The sequence below is a fragment of the Varroa destructor genome, unplaced genomic scaffold (genome assembly GCF_002443255.2).
Source record: "Varroa destructor unplaced genomic scaffold, Vdes_3.0 BEIS01000005.1, whole genome shotgun sequence".
NCBI classification, from domain to species: Eukaryota; Metazoa; Arthropoda; class Arachnida; order Mesostigmata; family Varroidae; genus Varroa; species Varroa destructor.
Window position 1 is genome coordinate 6888199 of NW_019211458.1, and position 18683 is coordinate 6906881.

The following is an 18683-nucleotide window of genomic DNA, read 5'->3' on the forward strand; positions in this document are numbered from 1 at the left end:
TATCTACAATTTTTCGCCTTTTCGGAAAGATGCACATATCTAAACGCTCCGCAAATCACTGATATTATACGTGTGTATATCGCCACATATTACAGGTCCACCACATCTGGGCAAGGCTGTCTGTACACAAACTAACCCGGTCCTACTTTTCGTACGGACGCTATACACTTACTAGTATACATTTATCGGAAGAAACATATTTGGCCCTAAACAAGCAAAGATTTCATGTCAAAGAATCTTGAACGCTCTATGTTAACATTCTATCGTCGCTTAAACGCATATTATGATTTTAATATTACGCGTAACCTAAATAATTATATGACGCTCAGGGCTAAGTGGCAGTTGCCTGTATGATCGAATCATACACGCTCCCCCCTTGTGACGACTATGATTGACCCAAGCTCTCTATACTCTATACAAAATATATACCTTGGATGATTCTGTTCGATATTGGAAAAATGACTGGACATGCGCGATCGGCCTTTTAGGCGGGAGAAACACATTATAAAAATACTAGACTGTTTATCGGATTTTCAAACTGCGTACAGTTAGCACACAATATTTACACTTTCGATTATTTATAAGTTTATTGAGATTATATGAGTATTATAGAAAAAGAATGAATTGAGACTTTTGTATTGAAAAAGCAGCACTTAGTGATTAAATGATCAAGGTTTTATGTCTTGAAGCAGTAAGGCCTAGTGGAATCTATCGAAAATTGGAGAAAATATTTAACAAGGACTTCTTAGCGAAACGATAATTTTTTGCTGACTCGACAATTTTAAAAACGGAAGACCAAAGTGCAGATGGATATACCTCAAAACTTCAAACGAATCACCAATCACGATTGCGTTTGACGGAAAAAGATCACGGACTGTACACTTCATCCCAGGTCAATATAGAAATCGTCCAAGCATGCGTCATGAGATTGTAACGAAAACACCGTAGATGAAAGGGAAAAGCAAAAAACTCGTTTTTTTTTTTACAAATAGGACAGACGAAAACACTTGTGCTGTACCCTTTCTGGTAACTATTACCAGAAAAAAAAAACGCCTGAACCACATTTTCGCCGTAGATAAAAAGCTTACGTGATCACAGTAACCAGTCTTTACGTTCAAAGTCTGGATGCGTGGTCACTTCCGTGGTCTTCAGCTTCTCAACAAATCGTTGGATGGCCAGTCTTAAAAGGTTTCCACCAGGACGAACCATTTCGAAGAGCCAATTAGAAGTAAGGCGATTGAATTAATAGAAATTAAAAAAACAAACTCTTGAAAAAACGATTCATTCTTTTTTTTTAACAAAAAAGCTAATGTTAAAGAAATATTATAGCTTCTACTGTACAGCTCAAAAATCTACACATGCCAGAATCTGAAGGTAGGTGAAAAGCTTTTTGCCAATCCATATACGGAACTTTGACTGAAACATTTAGCATTACACGCCAGTAAACGATTAAATTCGTTTCGAATTTGGCGTAACAGAACTCAAAACCTTAAAATCCTGTAGAGTAATCGGCTTATTCAACCATTAACGTTACTCAGGGGACGCTATAGCAGCTGTTCCCGTTGACCAACAGATACGATACGTCTTGGTCTGGTCACCGCAGATGTAGATCAGTTGATGAGATAAGAATAATCGGATAGCACAGCACTGACCGACCCTATGCACTTCAACCACGAACGTAGAACCATAGATGGGGTCAATCCACTCAACAAAACCACATTGTTTGTTAGTATAAGGCGGACAACCGAATCTATATTATACCATTACTGAGCGAAAGAAAAATTCAATGACATATATAATATATAGTAACAGTATTATATTTTTAATAATACATAATAATAGTAATAACCATCAGCACGGCGTTAAGCATCAAGTGTTTTTGCGGGCATGCGAGAAAAATTTCATGGGTATTCGGGGGGTTCAAACGAAATCTCATATATTCATCCCTAAAATGATCCTTTTTTACTGAATGACGAGTGCTAATTAGAAAATACCATTGACCTATTGGATTGCTTAATGACAACATTTTTCATTAAAAGGCTGGGAATATCTATACAGAATTGTGACGGCCTGCCTGAGGTCCTCAAGGCAAACAGCTCAATGTTGATGACAAATGCATTCAGGGGACTGCTAGATATATGTCCGAAGCTCGTTTATGTCAATTTCGTGTTTGGGACACTTATTAGTTTAGAAGCCGGCAGCAGGTGGATTGCTTCTATAGATATTATAGCAAGCGACTAGAAACAAAGGTTATAAATATATGCGGATACACTGTTCATGAAATATCGCAACTGAAATAAAACACATCGTAAATAATCGTACGTTGTGCCCCTCTTGCTGTGCCTATCGTATGCAGATGTGTATCCCACGAACGATACAACCTTTCAGCTATAAAATTGAAGTTGCTGTGACAAAATTGCAGTTAACTTAGCGATCTTGGTCTACAGCACAGAGTTCCCTGACTTCTCTTTATCTTATAACCATCAGTAAACGTTCGAAATTGGATCTTCAGAATTTGAGTTGACTACGTGACAACTTCAAATCGCAAAGTTCGAATAACGTCAAAATGTATACAGTACGCAAGCGAAGTACACACGCTAAACAACAGCGGGAAGTAGTCCACACAGATACAATGATGAGACTTTGATGTTATTAAGTAAAAAAAAAAAACAGATTCTACATCTTTTGCAAGATTAGTTGAAGAGCTGCTTTGAGCTCTGGGAAGCTTTGAGGTCGTCTATTTAGGGAGAAAGTTCGTTTTTATTGAAATGTTTCGCAAGAGTGTTCTTACCTATCACAGCGAGAACGCTGGCGAGACAACGAACGAGGTTCACACACAATGATCACGCATTGACTTTGCTAATGGCTCTTATTTGCCAGGGTTGCCACGCATTGGCAACGCTAGGTACAATTAGGCCGATTATCAGAATTGGACCAAACTGATCCGTGTGTGATTTGACATTCACAGTTAAGTGACCGGAACCGACTCCCGGTTGAAGGGGCAAAAAAAAGATCGCATCGGAAAGTCAGATGATGCCGCTTACCTGATGAGAATTAAATGTTCTCAATGTTTTATGCCGGGGTGTTATTTACGGGAAGAAGGCTTCTTTCTCATTGCTACTTAACGACTTTATGGGTTAGAATTTAGGGTGGCGAAAGTATGTTTGTAGCGCGATCAGGCAACCTGGTTAACTATCTATAAGGATAATGTAAATAAAAATATATCTCTTCCGAAATTAGCACTTACAATGAAACTATCGGCACTGTCTGTGGCTCTAATAAGGTACATATGCAGGTTGTGATTCAAGCAAGAGCTTTTACTCAGAGATTCATTCAAATGTTACCCTTTTATCTATTCGACCTGTGATGTTGACTACAAATAGAAACTGCACTGCCTAAATTAGTTTTTCTTAATTCGTCCCACCATCCAGCAATTGTGAAGCTCTGTCGAGCTAATGTTTCTCATAATAGCATGTCCCGTATTCCCGACATATGCACACACACCGCCATATTGGGCTGTTGCTGTCGTCAGCCATCCGCATTACGCGATTTGTTTCCATTACACTTTCCTAAATACGGGAATAGAGGTGAGAAAATAACAAGATTTCCAGAAGTGTTTCCAGCTTTACGCCCGAAACCGCCCTAAAAAACCGTATAACATGAGTGACTTTTAGCTTAAAACAAAGTGTGTTTATGTTCGAAGCTCGAAAAAGCCTAACATTAGCAGACGAAACGCGTTACTGACTGGAAGGCACTAGATGTACGCCAGTTACTGCTAACCGACCCTGTAGCTTAAATACGGAACGTAAGGAAGTAATAATCATATGTATGACGCATTTAATTCGTACTACATCAAATTTCACGCAAGTTATTGCCCTGTCTCAGTGATTACCTTGAGGCATTTACGTCTAAAATGATTAGAAGCCTATTGGCGCTCAAGTGAATAGGCAAACTAGTACTAGCATAGAATGATTGAATCAGCGACAAAATAAGTTGAATGAAAATTGATGATTTTGACCAGCATTATCTTTGAGCTTATGTTAAACCCGGTTGTCTTAAACGTTGTAAAAATGCAATGCCATCGGTCCAGTTTCGCTGTGAGCGGAGTACGAATACGCAACATTTTATTTCATTTGCACTTAATTAAGTTAATAATTACTAAATATTGTATAAGTTTACAGTAGCTTGGCTTTTTGAGAACCTGCTTAAAAAGCATACACAAAATGCGTTACAAATGCGTTGTATGACTGGTGTGGATAGAAGGCTGCCAATGTCGAACGCAAATTCTGGATCGATTTGGGGGTAAGTATGGGGTAACCGTATAGCGTTTAGTTGAGCCAATTGTCAAAACAATTTTTTCGCCCTAATTTGCCGGAATGGAATCTGCCAATTAATATTGTAGTTGAATAGATCGCCAGCCTAAGCTGATCGTGTCCTATAAAGTGCATGTTCAATAGACTATTTTTTATATTTAATAGTCTCATTTCAAATAACAAAAGTTAAGCTGACCCATTTGTATAAGGTCATTTCTAGACTGAGGATCTTGATCTGCGTCATTATTATGCTTTGGAGAAACAAACAAGAGACGACTGACCTGACGCTCTATATAAGCACTTACTTGTTACCAGTATTTGATCACACAAATCAAATGCATGTATATGTGGTTTAATTTTAGATCTGCGAATTGTACGAACAAAATAAGAAAGGTCTACCTGAAAATGCTATCTCAAGAGATGTGAAGCAATTCGCCGAGCTTTTATGCGCACGAATTGCCAAAGGACTGATTAAACGCAGTCACTATAAAATAACAAACAAAAAAATGTAAAACGAATAAAAAATACTATCCTACTATATATATATATATATATATACACGATATAAAAATAATAAAATATATGCCGAAAATAACGTTTCACGCAAAGCACTTGCTATTCAAATGAAATAATAAATGAATGTTAAATGGGTATCGTATATAATGAAGTACATTAACGTCAACTTACACGAAATTAAGTTTCATAAAATAAACCAAATTACGTATCAGTATTACGATATTACATCCATAGAAACGACCACATCAAGCGGAAACCGCTGAGAGGGCATCTAGAGAATAAGATAGAGGTAATTCATGATGTTTGTGGTTCCCTCATACCAATTTGTTATTAAGTAATCAACCTAAACGCGTAACGTATTAAAATGTGATGTATTTATCGGGAAAATTTAATGGATACCAAGATTCTAGCCTATCTACTTGGAAATAATAGATAGTTAGCTAGTCAGGCGCAGTTCCACCTTCGGTTTACTAACATTATATTCATGCTTGAAATTTCAGTTTAGCATTAGATAATATTGATTAGCAATATCGGTTAAACATGTGCAACATTTGTGTGTCAATAATCGGCATTGACTAGAGAGCATTATTCAATCGAGTGGATACATCGGAAAGCTTATTCAATGCAAACAATGGCTTACAATGTGCTTCTCCTTCGCTAGTCAACTGCGGCCCAAAAAATTACCAACCCCACTTACCTAGAACAGGTAGCTAGGTTGGGATGGTGCATAGAGCTAATACGGATTCGTTTCTCCCAGTGCTAACCTTGTATATGAAAGCAGCATAATCATGTGCGCTTGAGTTAGTCGTCCTGGAACATTGCCGGAGGCTCTCACCTTCCAACTTAGAAAGTTGGACTCATACTGGATACCGAACTCCCTTCAAGATCTACCAGAATATTTAGCCATTATATAAACCTAAAGACACATACCTGAAATGAAGACTCCAATACCACAGGCCGGTGTAATAAAACACAATAGACATTCTGGCAACTTTTCTTCCAAGCAGAGCAAAGTGACCATTCAATGGGCAACTACTATATATCATGCTTTCTTGGGGCCACATGCTAGCGTAGGATGTACTAGCATATACCGTCGTGAACTACTTCAAAAACCTGTACGTCTTTCAGGAACGGCTCTGAATATAGCTCGACCTTAAATAAACTACTCGCACCAAATTGGCATTTGCCGTCCACTAATAGGAATGACTTCGCCTGTAATCCACTTAATACGATGCGCACACAGCTCGTGTCAAGGAAAAGTTACCTGATATAGAGCTACAGCTGAATAGAACTCTTGTGGTTCTTGTAATGCATGTTGGCAGCTTAGGCCAATATAAATAGAGAAAATCTCCCACCTTTTCCTCCGATTCTTCATACCTTTGGGATTTTTTGCTAGCCTATCAGTTTCGAATGTTCCCTTATTATGTCAGTTATCTTCCATTGATTATCTTTTGACATCAAACAAAGATGCACAGTCTGCCGACGTTATATCTAATACGGTCATTACTGACCTTTACTATGTAAACGTAATGGCCATTATGTCAGAACTAAACGAGCTATTGTGTGCAGCTAGGCTATTGTATGCGAAGGCGTCTGAGTGCTGCTTTTTCTGCTGAGAATGTATGCGAAAATCGTAGGAGGACTCAAATACGTTGAAGCAGCTTCTATGCGTATTACGGAGCAATGTAAAAACGGGCAGCAGAACCTGTATCGCTCACATAGCTAGGAATAACCTAATAGTATTAAGCGTTTTCCGGCTCCGCTTTGAAAGGGCGACTTGAGCTTGAGATCGGACGGAAGGTCTGCAGCTGTTATCCGCTATCCGGATTGTTACTAATGCTCTATCGACGGCATATTGCAAAGCGAACCCTATCCATCGATGTACAGTATATGGCATCGTCTGTTGATGGAACAGCTGGTGTTAGTGTTTCTTAATCATTCCATACGTCTTGCCATCCTGACATTACTTTTGTTTTTTGTACAGCACACGTTTGTTTTGCTTGGGCTTTGTTTTTTGCCAAGTAAATAATACGTTGACAGAATTGTAGTTGGCCGTTTCTCTCTAATATTGACAAAAGGCTTCTTCCAGGCATATCAGCATTTTCTATCATTGTTCTCCGATTCCCAATACTGTGTTCCGATACTGCACTTGCAAAATCATTAATTTATTAATACACCAAACTGGGCGAGTGATTTTAAAAGCGAACTCAGGCACCATATTTGATTATTTGTGTTTAATAAACGAAGCGCAATATCACTACCAGGACGTCGCCGCTAGAATCCTGTGAGAAAAGCTCCTAGTTTAAACAGATTATGCTATTTTATTCGATCTTCGTTATGAAGATATGATAGTGCTATTTGGAAATTCGCGAGCGCCTTTTATTTGGCCTTGGCCTTGGCCTTGCATTTGGCGGTCAACTGTGTGAGTGGGATGTCAATAGTAGACGTTTGTAAATAGCGAATGATGTGACCCGCGTAATTTTCGCAGACCTATAATTAGCGTCATAGCGTCAAGTCATTACTATCGACATGCCATATGCTGTGTTTAATAAAGCAACACAACATTAAAAACACATGGGCTATAACAGCACAATTCATGTTACAAGCGTTGACTGTTTGCATTTATGAAAAATGCCACGCCTGTCATCTGCCTTAAACTACAAAGTCAACAGGAGGTGTCTATAAACCGATTTAAATCAAGCTCCATTCTGATAATCAGCACTTTGCTTAGGTAGTAAATGTTTTTTTTTTTTTTTTTTTTTTTGGCCTATTTTACAATTCATCGGTATCGTAATCCCTTTGAACTCCTAGCTAATCGTTTTGTCTAGCAATGCAAGTAACCAGCGTGATTACTGGAAGATTTATCTTGGATTGGGAAACTAGCTTCGCGGTTGCCATGTATCGCTATATATATGCATGATGTTTGTATCCGTAGTGTTTGGTGGAAAGCATAACCTACCACCCTTAAGCATTCCACTTAAAACTTACGTGCGATTCGTGGTGAGGTTGTTCTTCCTACATTTGCGAAACAGCTGCAAACAACAAAACAAACGCCCATAAACTTGTGCTCAACTTCGTCCCGTCAGCGTCATTAGCCGCATACTCAGCCATTGTTCTTTTTCCTTTTAACTCTTAAGTTAATCACATCATACATAATTCTAGGAGTTCCATTATCAAGATACACAGGAGTGACAGCGAGGAATCTGTACCTCCACAATACAATTGCAGTGACCTTGACTTTCGTTCACTGCCTCATCGTGGTACTCATAAAGTGGTCGATATGCTTATACTGCGAGATTTTTTTTAGTTTCTCAAAAGAAAAACACCGTCGTGTTTAGCATCGTTCGCCTGACGCCTTAATCTATCCTATATTTCTGAGTCATGAAAAGTAGACCACATTCAGGAGCTCTGGGCAGAAAAGTAGACGTCATTCAGGAACAGACATCTCATAGGAGGTTACAGCCTAGGCAACCACACCATTCATCCGGAAGGGTACGACTAATATCAAATCCAGTGTTGGCCAATTAACTTGGAACCGCTATACACTATTTAGATTAAGTTTCCCAGTAATGCCTTCAATATTGTTTAGGGTAACGAAGAGGCGCGATACCGCGTAGGTTTTTTAATATTTCTTCTAAATAATAACGGAACTGTGTTCCCGACCCATAAAGCGGTTGCTATTGACGTTTATGCTGACGTCGGATCCTGCCGAAGAGGTTTGGGTTATTTTAGTAATGTCGAAAGTGGAGGCCGCTAATGCCTTTCAACCGTTTCCTAACGCCGGTCCCATAACTAAGTTTGGAAACCTCGGCTAGCATTCATCGAATCGAAGTAATGCCGTCATTAGCGATAGCTGTTAGGCTTTCTGCTAATGCTTGTTTCTTGAACGGGCTAGTACAATTAAATGAAAAGCATACTATATGAATGCTTTAATCTTGCGACCGGCATTTTCATTGGACATTGTTTCAAGCTGCTGTGGCTTAAAACATGACGCAAAGTTTGTTTACACCCGGCCTTAACCTCAGAATACCTGCCATATCCCCTAGTTGGTAAACACATTATTGCTCACGCTGTTATAGGGACTCGATAACATGCTAATAACAGCTTTCTATTGATCGATTTTTTTGTTCTAATCCCTGACATAAAAATCATTGACTCTCATTTTTCAGCGGATGCCCTGGCCGCTCTGATCATAAGCTAATAACGTTCGAAGAAGTGCTAACGATAACACTCTAGAGGATATGGTTTTAAAGTTCATGATTTATGAAGTGAAAGCAGTCGGGAAACTTCGAGGCTACCTTGCTGTTTATTCTTTGGGCATTTTCTCTGGCTTTATTTGCCATGGGAAGCATATCCGTGATTCCTATGTTCAATATTAACGGACTCTTTTTTCCGCTCTCGTAAACGCTTAGGATTGCTAAAGAAAAAAAGGAACCAACGTCGAGCATGAAAATATCAAAGGTTGTATTGACGAATGGGTCAAGGTTACGAACAACGATCTTCCCATGGACACACAAATCAGTTTAAAGAGAGCGTCAGTAAAGCTTCAGACTTCAGGAAGGTCCGCTTGCCCTTTTCGACATTCAATGAAGCTTTTCAGGTTTGCTGATAGGCTTGTTCATCGAATAATATAACGACTCAGGTTTATTGTTAAGGGAAGATTAAATCACTTTAGTTTACTTACAGCTTTATGCCTGAATCTCGATTCGAGCTACTTTAATCATTTTTAGAGCACTCTTTCCTTCCTACCATCATTTTCCGCGGAGCCCCTCTGTACTAGAAGAAACTTGGAAGTATGTTTTAATCCGATGCTTTTGCCTCTAGCGCATAGATTACGCCTGTACAAAAAAAATCTCAAAATCGAACATTGACAACTATCAGGTCTATAGCCTAAGAGCGGACCTAGTATATTATTTTCTGAATGTTTTTGGTGATGATATCTCCAGCTACCTTTACGAAGGAAACTTCCGTTACTGAAAACTAAGGGCCAATTATAGATAAATTCACTTTAATTTAGTAAATATGATGCAGGACCAGCCGATATATACCGATCATTTTGACTGTTTATTTAAGAAGTTCTATGCAAGTTTTCATTTACTAACAATATAAAAATTATATTCTTGATTATAATACAATAACCTAGCTATACCGAGAATATCAGACAGAACACGAAACTCACTTCAATGAATATTCGTTCGTCAGAGGTGATGACAAAAAATGTATAAAGTAGTTATTTATATAATAATTTACGCAAAAGGAACAAAAATAAATATAGTTTTTCCTCCTGTCATGGTACCAGCCATATCTTTTTTTCTACTTAATGATATCTGAGCGAAAAAGTTAGTTCCAGACCTGTCAATTTAATTACTAAATCAATGGGCTACACTTTTGTTTCTCTGAGTGGCCCGTCATCATCTATGCAAAGAAATAGCGTCCGGTAACAGGGATATTTTGCCATCAGATGAATCCATACTTGCTGAGCGTTATTATGGTAGAGTTATTAGTGCTACTTCGTGTATGGCTGGTACTAGTTTTATCTTTAAAACACAAAACGTTGAGCATATTGGCTAATTTAACTGGGGTATACCTTAACAACACTTTTCGCCTACCTCAACATTACATAAGCCTATTGTCTAATAAATATGTTTAATAAAGAAATAATCCGAAAACAGTCATGATGCTGCACGGTAGGATGCTGGAGGGAATCTCGCATTCATTTGTATCTTTTATGATAGAAATTTTTCTACTTCGACCGTTTGCTATCCATTTGTAAGGTACAATGGGAAAAGCTTTGGGGGCCTCCTTGTAACCCAAGCTAAGCTAAGCAATCACGATTGTGTTCTCTCCTTGTTTCGGGTACTTTGCGTCCGTTGCCTTAAGCAAGCCTATCGGTTTATCTAAAAGAGATTGAATCGTTTAAAGGACCGAATCAAACGAGCGACGAATAGTGCACTACAATGCAAAATGAGGAAGGCAATTTATGGGGTGATAACGTGATAAATCGCTAGGGGCCTTACATGCGTGCAAAAATGACATAAGCCATCTTCGAGGCTGTGCTTTAGAACGCCATTGATCAGAAGAACGAATAGTTTTTGTTTGCACACTCGTTGGAAAACGCTGAAAGTATGCGTTTGGCAAGAAATAATCAAAAGCTTCGCATAAGACACAAACCATTCTTAATTTATGCGTAACTTGAGTATTGGTAGAACTTTAGTTTCTGATGATCTTTTAGATAGATGAACAATTTTGCCAGGCTTAAATTTTAATTGTCTGCTTTTTGCCGGATCAGAAACTCGGCCTATCGATTTTCCAGTTCGGCAATTTTTTCTATTCATTACGAAGTTTGCAGACAGCTACAGAGTTCTATCTCCGTGTCGAACATCTGGATACCTGGTTAGAGTCGGCATTATTAATATCAAAAGGATACTATGAAGAGCTGCAGATTGTCATCCGGTTTACAGGCATCGTACATGGTGGACATTTTTTATGCAGAAACTGTATGCAAAACGACTTCAGGTTTGCCCGGAAAGTTTGTAATTATTACCTTTATTTAGTACTCATGCACTAGATGGCGAAATGGTCATTGACCTCTAGGACCCAGCTCCAGTTTTTTCTACGATGAGGTTTGCGTAACTGTGATCACGGGCACGTGGGACGCTAAATTAGCGAATGCTTAAATAAGGTTCTTGAGGAATTATGTTTCGAGAAGCTCTAATTAAAAAATTCGAATTGTCGGTATTTTCAGCGGATCAGCTCCGTATTTTACAATCGTTCGCCTCATTCAATGTGAAGCATTTACATTTTGGAGTGTATAGATACGAGTAGGCAATGCTAGTGCTTTCTGTATCAAAAACGGTTCTGACTAATAATATCTTTTTTAACACCTTTAACAACTTTTTTAACATCTTTAACAACACTTTAGGTTATAGAACGCAATGATATGCATTTTGCCGATGAATAGTAGTACGGCCAATAAAATTGAGCGCTTTTATTAAGCTATTTAAGTACTTGTATGTCTTTGATAAAAAAACGTCATGCAGAAAAACCCGATTCTCGCTAGCATACCCGTCAGCCTGCAGCGCGTCGCTTTAGATCTGTATCTGATGTACCCTAGGCGTTCACGAAAGATCCACTCTCAAGAGATTGTTACCGAAGACATGTTAGGGTATCTGAGCATTTCGATTTCTTACCTATCGCAAAAGTTGAGCTCATCGTACGACATTACTTTGTCTCCCATCGTGAAAACCTCAGTGTTAACCATCTGAATTAATTAATATCTCTACCTTACAGAACCAGTGAACAAATGAAGAAGCGTCGAGCTATATATAAAAAAAAAATTATTATGAAAGATGTTTGTTGGATGCGCAATTTTGCGTTAGGCGCCTGAACTGTGACAAGGCACATGTTATTGTGCGATTTAACATCATCAGATTTGTTTGGGTTTTTAAAAAGCAAGGTCCATAGGACTAGGTCTGCTAGAATTGAGAAGCTTAGATAATGTATCTGATACGACATTTTTGGCTATTACGCTAGATATGTTTTGTTTTAAAATTACGAATAATTCCGAAGCGGTCACCCGAGTGACATCACATTGAACACGACCCTTTGTACTGCTATCTCAATATGGTGGATTGATGCCATTTATCACAGATCAAAATTCATACACTAATAACAGGCGCTCTTATAATTACTATCAACATTTATTTGAGCCTTTCTCAAGCATAGGCACCATTTTAATATGGAAAAAAAGTTGTGACTATAAAAGCGTGCATTTAGAGGTGTTTCTTGACATGTTGTGATTTGTAAAAAAAAAAAAAAAAAAAAAAAAGAACTGGAGTTGGGGTCGTCAGTTTATTTTACTGTCTGTCCATGGTGACGGACTACAAACTATTTGTAAACAAAAGTTAGCGGTGGCGTGCGCTCCGAATATTCGGAATGCTTGCCAGAACTGTTAGGTACACCAGCGCTCGCATCTGTCACGCTGAGCTCAAGTTAGCCCAGACGTCAACAAACTCACTGTAAACAAATAAGCTTTTTTTTGTGAAGGTTTTTTCGACCTTTCTGAAAGATATTGACCATGTTAAGATAGTTGATCGTCTTTTGCGAAATTAACGATGTTCTTCGGGTAATGCTTTTTTACAGTTAAGATATAAAGTTAAGCGTTGTACTACGAAGTTTTTTTAGTGTTTGCATATATGATCCTTCTTTGTTGTATTCCGACATAGTTTTGAAACAGTTAAGTTTCATTTTTGCTTTAAAGTAAATGCCAACAAACGCTCTTTCGAAACTTTTAGGTCAGTCCCGATAAGTAACCAGGCCTTGATACTATTGTCTTGCTAGATTGTAAGCCGGCAAAAGTTGTATCGAGGATGCCTTGTTCTATAAAGTAACGTTGACGCTTTATTCGCCACTAAATATCATTTTCCGACCAGGCACTTGGGGATTTTGTGGGGTTCGCGTTGTGACATACCAGTATGTAAATATGTAATAATAATTGAACTAGCCTTTCATGCTTTTGTGATGTACAGGGCTTGCTGTGCAAATTTCCTTGTATTTTGCTGTATATAAATATATAATCTTTAACATAAGCCGGAAGAAACATTAATCCCACATTACCTTGCAAATAGCGCTACCTTATGATACTACAACATTTTTTCCAGGATACTTTTGTACTTGTCATTAGAATCTGAGATCGTATACTCGGTTATCGTCACTCGAGCTTTTCATACGCGAGTTACACTGAGTCATAGAGATTAAAGATTCGAGCCATTTATAAATATAAGTTCCATGTTGAAACTACAGCGGTAAAGACTGGTGGTCGTGTATATTTTTATTTATTTTATTTATTCAGTAAAAGATCTACTACTGGAACACAATGAGCAGTCCGTATTAAAATTTCCAGGGACGACATTTTGAGCTCGGGAATGAGTTTCAGGGAAGACCCCATATGAAACTGAATAACGAAATGTTAACACCTGTTGCGGAAGCCGACTCATCTCAGGCTACGCGTATGGGAGCTGTAGTCACCTCTTATGTACATAAAACGCCTTACTGCCTGAGTCGCTCAAATAAAATAATGTAAAAATAGATATCGTGTGATTTAAATAGAGGTCAAAGATGGAGACACTTAGCTTCGTACCAGGTCGGAAGGAGGATACTACCGAGCGGGCGGTACGAAGCAAATAGATAGCCTCAATAGTCGATGGTGTCCGTTTGATGACCTAGTATTGGGGGCATCCGCTACAACTTCGTGAGCCTTGATTTTATCAATTAGAGCTAAATTACTGTCAATAATTTGGAATGATAATAAAATTAGCAGACGCAGATAAAGCACACGCTATAGCACAGTGCTCGACCTCACGTCACGAAGACTACGAGTGCAAATATGCAAAAGGTATATGTGGAAGCTGTTTGTGATCGGCCATACTTAGCAAACCTTGCTTTGAGCCTGAGATACTGTAAACCCTCACACTCTAGACTTATATATCAAAGCAGGTACGGAACAAAATTCGTGAATTAGTTTAGTACACCATATAAGGTCTGTGTCTATCTGGCTTTTTTTGCCCCAGATCGCTTCCGTAGATTAGTCGCTTATTCTTGATTCTTTGAGATTTGCTAAAAATTTATTTTTTAAGAGCCTGTGATGAGGTCGTCAAAATAAAGAGAATACTTTTCAGCCAGAGAGAGTTCCTTTCTCCTATAAAGGGTGATGATCATTTGGAGAACTGATTCCTTTTTGCTAACTGATAACTAATTTGTCAAGGAAAGTTGAAATCGAAAATCGCTTCCTATTCTCTAAGTTTCGCAAATTAAGTGCAGCCGCATTGGATTTTAAAGGAAAATTCCGATTTCTGTTACTTCAGGGTAAAACAGGTGTCAGGCGAAGCTTGCGGCATCGTCTGATGGCAACTAAGTCGTGTTGTGCTCAAAGTAGTCCATAAGATTAACGCACACCTCAACAACGCTCTAAGCGAAATGATGTCAATGGTAATAAAGTTTATTATTTCTGTAGTAATATCTTATTTAGCCTGTCGCTTCGCCAAGAAATTTTTTAAAATGACTTCAATATATCTCGGGTAATATCTCTTGAAGGGTTAAGGGCAATCCTTCTAACTCAAGTAATAGTCAGTTCACAGCTGTCACAAGTTTCACGGGGAAAAGTTATGGTTATCATCTTATCGATGCTAAAACACCATACAAGTACAAATAGAAAATGTCTTTTTGACTAAGCCATGATAACGTTAAATTTGAAGGATTCAGGCTACATACGATATTGTCGGCAATTGCTTGGGAAATGTTCTAGGTCTACAAATAATTTTACAAGTTATACGCCTTATACAGTTTGAATAAATTTTATTGGCTTGCAAAAAACTTATTTAAAGAGAACATTGCCTGTTATTCGATTCTGGTTATGCTGTGATGCAAAAACATAGCTCATCGACTGCATTGTACAACTATGCGAAAAGAACGACACGACGCGTACCGAGTAACTCGTTGTTTTCGAATAATCTTACGTTTTTGAACACGGCTATAATAATGCTTGCTTTTTTAACCAAGCCCTTCGAACTTGAACTCTTCTTCTCCCTTATACTTCGTCGGCCAGCCGTGAAAACCTGCCGGTAAGATCGAGTCATGCGTTTTTGGTACGGTTTAGCTAGCAAGGAAAATTCAAGCATTGAAAATCTCGTTGTTCCGCTCCAGCTAAAACTACATGTACAGCCAGTTGTTCTGCTCAAGCATGGCCTCTTATATTTGGCTCCTACATTTCCATTTTCGCAGCACGATGATATCAGCGAGGCGCTGTATTCGTCGATCCTGCTACGCGGGACCATTTGATAGATTATCTTTCTTCAAAACGCACGGCTCATTAATTAATCATTGTAATATTCCTGCCGCTTTGACTCGTTACGTTACAGCACGTTCACCCGAATGGGCCTCATAGAACGACATCAATATATTGTCGCGAGTATGCTCTTGTTCCCGTTCGGTATCCCTCAGGGCATCCCTTATGAAAGCGAACAAAGCCTTCGATCGAAAAAGAGAACCTACGCTAACGTGCGCGATGATTTGTAATCGTATCGAACACGGTTTTATCACATCGCTATCTCAAGAAGCGGTAGTGCTATCGCTGATATAACTTTAAGTTAGAAGCAACAATTATTCTTACCGAATCCGTTGGCCAGGCGTGACGTAGTTGATTAACACTCTGCCATAGGCGTACAAGGGCACCATTATGATGAACCTCTAATAGTGCCAGCCCTGCATACAAGTTTGGCGAGTGGCATCGTATGAAGTTTGACTCTTAGGAAAATGTACTTCGGACAGAAGCTTCAGCCGACTAAAGACTGACAGGATTCCCGTTTTGCACAAAATCTAGCTGCGGATTTATGCAAGAAAAACTTCAAACCTGAGTTACTAAGTTGTGGATACTATAAATGTAGTTTTAAACGCCACGTAGTATTCCAGATCAATCACGACGTGATATGTGTTCGATTCGTTTAAAGCAGAAAGGTCAATGCTACAGTAGCACTCTATCACGTTCCAATAGGAGAATAACAATATGATGTGTTCTTAGCGCTGCTTCAGCGTAAACTATAGCATACGGAGCGTGTATCCATTCGTAGACCGCCAAATCGTTGCCAGCTCAGTCGAGCTACGTTTATCAACCAGTTAAAAAAAAAAGTGATCTTCTGCAAATGGGTGTAAATGTAATTCTGCTACATTTCAGTTACAACTCGTAATTTATGCCGTCTTTTTTTGCCACATACATTGCTCAGTTTATTTGTCGATCGTTTCCCTTTTTTTTTCCTTGTCAATATAGGCTATATCTAAATATGACTGGCTGTGACGAGATAATTGTTGAATATAGGGGTCTCCTCTTTAAGCTCGTCTTCAAAGACCATTGCTCTTAATTGAGACATGTACAATGTTTGTTGTGCATTATCTAATGCAAAACAACCTGCCTGCACTAGAAGACACCTGCGATGTTCAAAGCGACAGGTAAACGCCGTCCGTTCATTACTAGAATGGTCTGATCAGTGAGAACGCCGTCAGTTACGTCACAGGAAGGTGTCGTAACTGACGGCGTTCTGATGTAACTGATGGGTTAACGATAGTGACATAGCAGTGTCGCACAGGTATCAACAAAAGTGCTCATTCAGTTCACTACATATTGCCCAAAAACTAGCCGATACCCACAAAATCAACCCAATAAATGTTCGAGTTTCGAGGCAGGAACACTTGTACTAGTCAAAAGATACTTCTACAAACAGAAAAATCACGATTAAGCAGATTTTTGGAATTTGACAGAAGAATAGACCTTATTAGCGCCCGTTAAAACGTACGATAAAAATATGGGTTTTTTCGAGGCTTAAATTATTCGTTACATGAAATAAACCCTATTTAAATATTTTCTAAAGCGTTTATTAACTAAGAGTATACTTTATATAGGGACTGGACCTTATTTTTTTTAGGTTTGTTTGTCGGTAGATGCGAACTAGGTAGCGAGTAAGCTTTACAGCTTATGGCACACCTACAGATAAGTAGAATTCTATTCTGAGCTAAACTTTCACGAAATCATCTCTAACCGATGTAGCATCGGTAAACAGTCAACGGAGCATGGTTTAGGAAGCTTCTTACCTAATACTTGGGTATGCCGACTAATAACTTTTGAACTTCTTCTTGGGATTATAATAACATTTGCGTCAATGATCATTGCAAACAACAGTCAAAATGTTTATACAACCGGCCAAACTCAATAAAATCCTTAATAAAAATAAGATACGTTTCGACCCATTGAGAATAAATGTGGGTCCGTTTTTCTATTTATGTCAGTTAATTAGTGATTCCTTATACTATCATATAAATCTATGTTCTATGCGCGAGATTGCAATACTAACTTTGATGGCTTTGGGTTATGTTAGTAGCTCGCTATAAGTACTAGATGTGTATTTGGTCGACCTCGAACGTAACCGCAAATCTATCGTAATCTGTATTCTACAGCTACATGCAGTGACCGAGTAGGACGAGCATTCGCGTGATATATTTAAAACCATAACGTGGCCATCGTTACATAACGTGTTCGTGCAAGTCGACTGGTCCCCCTAGCCGCTGCTAGTTATCCCCATTTAATATTTCGAATAATGTGCTCGTGCATACAACTATACTGTTAGTAAATTAAGGCTATCTGCACACAGTCCCATTTGCAGATACATGCACGATGAACAGAAAGGTTGCAGATGGCAGCTTCTGTAGGTTACGCTTATTGTCGTCTTTTGGACAGCTAGGGAAGACTTATGAAAGTCGGATGTCGTCCCAGGTCGAACCTCCGCCTTTAAGGAGAGTTAGGTCCAGTTGGTCACGTACAGCTCACCACAGAAAAACGCTTGCCCCTACCTCAAAAAAGCTATTGCTGAGAGACAGACGGGACGAAACAAGTTCAGGTGCATTGTAAAACTCTTACGTCCCAACAGTACACGCTATATATTGTCTACAAGTGGCTCAAGCAAACCCAAGGACTAACTTTTATGAATTGTACATGATGTAAAATTATTCCTCATGGAGAAGTTGCTAATTTTGGTAAGCTAATTTGAAGCATAGAAAGGGTAAAAAGTTGTTAGCAAAACATATTTCACATTTTGCGGAGCACTCGGAAACACTGGTACGAGTTAGTCGACAGTAAGTTGAATAATTTTGCATTTTTGCGCCCCCTCTCGTTTAACAAATTTAGTCCATTATTAATTTGAAATAGCTAAAGTTTGTTGGGTACAATTCATTTGTAGCAAAGAAATGGAGACCTTAAGGTAAGGATCCACTTTAGAAACACGTTTAGATGGATATGGGTCCCACTTATAC

General features: G+C 38.7%; 1 protein-coding gene and 2 long non-coding RNA genes across 11 annotated transcripts in view; 1 reads left to right on the forward strand and 2 right to left on the reverse strand.

The window, feature by feature from the left end:
• The window catches only part of LOC111251479 (uncharacterized), a 29892-nt gene extending 28410 nt beyond the window's left edge, over positions 1 to 1482 (forward strand). For all 3 annotated transcript variants that reach the window (XR_015328795.1, XR_002673802.2, XR_002673801.2), the window contains exon 6: positions 96 to 1482. This is a non-coding gene — a long non-coding RNA (uncharacterized LOC111251479). The remainder of the gene's footprint in view (positions 1 to 95) is intronic.
• Positions 1 to 18683, reverse strand: part of LOC111251477 (secretin receptor-like) — a 112434-nt gene that overhangs the window by 58999 nt on the left and 34752 nt on the right. The gene's annotated exons all lie outside the window — the stretch shown is intronic.
• Positions 1 to 18683, reverse strand: part of LOC147755223 (uncharacterized) — a 29870-nt gene that overhangs the window by 9653 nt on the left and 1534 nt on the right. The gene's annotated exons all lie outside the window — the stretch shown is intronic.